We start from the raw sequence: 5220 nt of genomic DNA on the forward strand, positions 1-5220 counted from the left end.
GAGAGCGCACGGCCGCAAAACAAAAATGGTCGCTGCTCGTCCCGCCCCCTGGTTGCCACTCCGGAGTTGCAGATTCGTCTTGGGTCGCGCCTTAGGACGACTGAGAAAAAAGATTTATGAAGGGCTCAGTGTTATTTAATGTTAGCTTAATGATACATCATTTCGCCTGTCTTGGTCATTTATAAACTCCACTGACAGCAAAACCTGTGGGCTAGGCAGCTGATTCGTCAGCAAGGGGCTGCTTCTGAATTGGAGGGAAACTTCACAGCTTCAAAAATTTTGACCTTAAACCCACAAGCCCCTTCGCCTTGCTTCACCGTTAGACCTCAGGAGCCCAGCAACTGCTGGAGCAGGGAGGCAGGCTCTCAGTCAAGGAAAAACTTCACCATCAATTTCCATTCTCCATTCAGGACCTTGAGATCACTTCAGGGTCATTAACGTCCCAGTCGTGGACTTCAGGGCCCTAAAAATTAGGAGCAAGAGCGCTGGGCCAGAAGGTTTTTCTGTTTGAACCTCAGGTCCACCACTTAATAGGTGTATAGCTTTACCGCTCTGTGCCTCAGTTTTCTCCTATGTAAAATGGGCAACTACTGAATTCGTAGGATTCTTAGGGTTAAATGAGTTGATATATTAAAAGGCTTTAGGACAGTCTCTGGAACAATAAGCAGAATGTAAGTATTTGTTATTAGTAAATTCATATTCCTAATTCCTTGGTGGGGATGGGGGAGGGGCTGGCTCAAGACTCAAGTCAAATAACTGAGGGTAACTCAGATCGTTCCATTTAAATCTATGAACATTTGCTGGAAGCATAAAACTCTCGGAAGTAGAGCTCAGGATCCCTATGGGAAAGGCCAAGGTTTACCCGACCATTGTAAAACAGACTTCAATCCCTGTTACAGGCAGCCTGTTAATAACCAACTGAAGCCACAGTCCATAAACAAACAAACCAAACCTTTACTATTGCCTCCTGAATGTCTCCCCTTGTAAACTCTGGCTTCCCTAAGGGAAAAGAACAGCACAGTCCACCAGTAAAGCGTAAAACAAGTTATATTTTCTCTTCCATGTCGCGCCATCCTTTCCCCCGTGAATGTTGTTGGTAGTTAAAAAATAAAGCATACCATTAAGTACATTCACATCTCCAGAATATTTTCAACTAAACATTATACTTAAACACTAATCCCCCATTCCCTCTCTCCCGAGCCCTGGTACCCACCATCCTTATTCCTGTCTTCATGAATCTGACTACTGCAAGGAACCTCATATAAGTGGAATCATATAGTATTTATCCTTTTGTGGTTGGTTTATTTCACTTACCATAATGTCCGCTCAGGTTCAATCATGTTGAAGCATGTATAAAAATTTTCTACCTTTTAAAGACTAAATACTATGCCATTATATGTATACACCACATTTTGTTTATCCATTCCTCTGTCAGTGGACACTAGGATCATTTCCAGATTTTGGCTACGGTGAATAATTGCTGCTGTGAATATAATATATAAATAGCTCTTCTAGCACCTGCTTTCAATTTTTGGGACTATATACCCAGAAGTGGAAATCCTAGCTCATACAGTAACTCTATTTTTAATTTTTTTGAGGAATCTCCATTCTATTTTCCATAGCAGGTGCACTATTTAACGTTCCCACAAACAGTGCACAAGCGTTCCAGTTTCTCCATATCTTGCCAACACTTTTTTTGGTTTTATAATTTATTTACTTTTGGCTGCACTGGGTCTTCATTGCTGCACAGGCTTTTCTCTAGTTGCAGAGCAAGGGCTTCTCATTGTGATGGCTTCTCTCGTTGCAGACCATGGGTTCTAGGGTATGTGGGCTTCAGTGGTTGCAGCACATGGGCTCATTAGCTGTGGTTCCCTGGCTCTGCAGTACAGGCTCAATAGTTGTAGGGCACAGGCTAGTTGCTTCGCAGCATGTGGGCTCTTCCTGGATCAGGAATCAAATTCATGTCTCCTGCATTGGCAGGTGGGTTATTTACCCCTGAGACACCAGGGAAACCCTTGTTTTGGTGTTTTTTGATAGTAGTCATCTTTTTTTGTTTTTTTTTTTTTTGTTTTTTCCTGGTGGTAGTCTTAGTGGATGTCCAAATATGTTTTGACTAAGGATTGTCATCCATCATTGCCACAATGCCAGTGCAGAGGCTGGTGTGGCGCAGTCACAGGTGACTTTCTTGGAAGCTCTATTATTAGGTCAGATTGCTGTTATTTAGCAAATACCATTATTTGTTATTGTGAGATGAGGCAGAGGAATTCTTGTTATTCATTTATTAGGCAATGAAAGGAACTGACCAATCTACATATCTAGGCAAATGGAAAGTTCAGAACAGGTTTTCTGGGCCTTGGCACTGTAGTTTACTTCCAGGCCTATGTACAGATGGCCATGGAAGGCTATTCCTCTTCTAAAGTGAGGGTCATATCCTCTCTCTCTCCTTAGCTTCAGCTAATAGCTTCTGTTTGCTTGTTTATTCACTCAGTATTTCTTTTTTTCTCTTTTTTTAAAACACTGGATACCCTTTTCATTTGTTCCAGGTACTGTTCTTTTTGGGTTTTTTTGGCCGCACTGTGTGGCACATGGGATCTTAGTTACCCAACCAGGGATCAAACCTTTTCCCCCTGCAGTGGAAGTGGGGAGTCTTCACCACTGGATCAGCAGGGAAGTCCCTTCACTCAGTATTTCAACAAACACTGTCTCTCAGGAAGGATGGAAGACTTGAACTTCTAGTTTACTTTTTAGTGAGCAAGTACAGAGTTATGCCTACAAGACCCCTAGAACTGTTTCCCTAGCTGTCAGGAGAATCTGAAATGCAACCTCCAAGGTCAGATCCCTCCAGTGCATCCCCACACAATCTCCCCTGGACACCTGTCTCAAGCACAGCCACTCTGTAGGAAACTGAAGACAGATACTAATCATCTGGTGCGTTAGATATCAGATGCACTGTCAGTTAACCTCGAAGAGACAATATACGAAATCGTGAAAATGAAACAGGCTCAGGAGACAGAAAAGACAGTTACTCTTTCTCCCAGGAAATGAGATTTAATGGCTTTGGGAACCCAATGCTTAATTTCCCCTATGATTTTAGTTACATTTTGAGAATTAGCCTTTTCCTTCTCCCCTGCATATGTTAAAGACAATAAGAAGTGACAGTGTCGGGCAGTGAGTCTGATGATTCTTTCCTACCCCTAACAAAGACCCATTTCCTTCAAGGCTATGCTATAATTTCTGGGAACTTTGTAAAAAATTTTGAGCACTTACTCCATGCCGGGCACTTCCAGTTCTGTGGCTGCATGAAAATCAGCCAGCCAGGTTTAAAGATAGACTCTGCTTCAACATAGTTTTGGAAGTTTTAGCCACAGCAATCAGAGAAGAAAAAGAAATAAAAGGAATCCAGATTGGAAAAGAAGTAAAACTCACACTGTTTGCAGATGACATGATCCTCTACATAGAAAACCCTAAAGCCTCCACCAGAAAATTACTAGAGCTAATCAATGAATATAGTAAAGTTTCAGGATATAAAATTAACACACAGAAATCCCTTGCATTCTTATACACTAACAATGAGAAAACAGAAAGAGAAATTAAGGAAATAATTCCATTCACCATTGCAACGAAAAGAATAAAATACTTATGAATAAATATACCTAAAGAAACAAAAGACCTATATATAGATAACTACAAAACACTCATGAAAGAAATCAAAGAGGACACAAATAGATGGAGAAGTATACAATGTTCATGGATTGGAAGAATCAATATAGTGAAAATGAGTATACTACCCAAAGCAATCTATAGATTCAATGCAATCCCTATCAAGCTACCAACAGTATTTTTCAGAGAATTAGAACAAATAATTTCACAATATGTATGGAAATACAAAAAACCTTGAATAGCCAAAGCAATGTTGAGAAAGAAGAATGGACCTGGAGGAATCAACTTGCCTGACTTCAGGCTATACTACAAAGCAACAGTCATCAAGACAGTATGGTACTAGCACAAAGACAGAAACATAGATCAATGGAACAAAATAGGAAGCCCAGAGATAAATCCACACACCTATGGACACCTTATCTTTGACAAAGAAGGCAAGAATATACAATGGAGAAAAGACAATCTCTTTAACAAGTGATGCTGGGAAAACTGGTCAACCACTTGTAAAAGAATGAAACTAGAACACTTTCTAACACCATACACAAAAATAAACTCAAAATGGATTAAAGATCTAAATGTAAGACCAAAGACTATAAAACTCCTCGAGAACATAGGCAGAACACTCTCTGACATAAATCATAGCAGGATCCTCTATGACCCACCTCCCAGAGTTATGGAAATAAAAGCAAAAATAAACTAATGGGACCTAATTAAACTTAAAAGCTTTTGCACAATGAAGGAAACTATAAGCAAGGTGAAAAGACAGCCTTCAGAATGGGAGAAAATAATAGCAAATGAAGCAACTGACAGTTAATCTCAAGAATATACATGCAACTCCTGCAGCTCAATTCCAGAAATATAAGCGACCCAATCAAAAAATGGGCCAAAGAACTAAACAGACATTTCTCCAAAGAAGACATACAGATGGCTAACAAACACATGAAAAGATGCTCAACATCAGTCATTATCAGAGAAATGGAAATCAAAACCACAATGAGGTACCATTTCATACCAGTCAGAATGGCTGCTATCAAAAAGTCTACAAACAAAAAATGCTGGGGAGGGCGCAGAGAAAAAGGAACCCTTTTTACACTGTTGGTGGGAATGCAAACTACTACAGCCACTATGGAGAACAGTGTGGAGATTCCTTAAAGAACTGGAAATAGAACTGCCATACAACCCAGCAATCCCACTGCTGGGCATACACACCGAGGAAACCAGAATTGAAAGAGACACGTGAACCCCCAGTGTTCATCACAGCACTGTTTACAACAGCTAGGACATGGAAGCTACCTAGATGTCCATCGGCAGATGAATGGATAACAAAGCTGTGGTACATTTACACAATGGCATATCACTCAGCTATTGAAAAGAATGCATTTGAATCAGTTCTAATTAGGTGGATGAAACTGGAGCCTATTATACAGTGTGAAGTAAGTTGGAAAGAAAAACACCAATACAGTATATTAACACATATATATGGAATTTAGAAAGATGGTAACGATGACCCTATATGCGAGACAGCAAAAGAGACACAGATGTAAAGAACAGACTTTTGGA

Source organism: Ovis canadensis, chromosome 12 (assembly GCF_042477335.2).
Source record: "Ovis canadensis isolate MfBH-ARS-UI-01 breed Bighorn chromosome 12, ARS-UI_OviCan_v2, whole genome shotgun sequence".
NCBI classification, from domain to species: domain Eukaryota; kingdom Metazoa; phylum Chordata; class Mammalia; order Artiodactyla; family Bovidae; genus Ovis; species Ovis canadensis.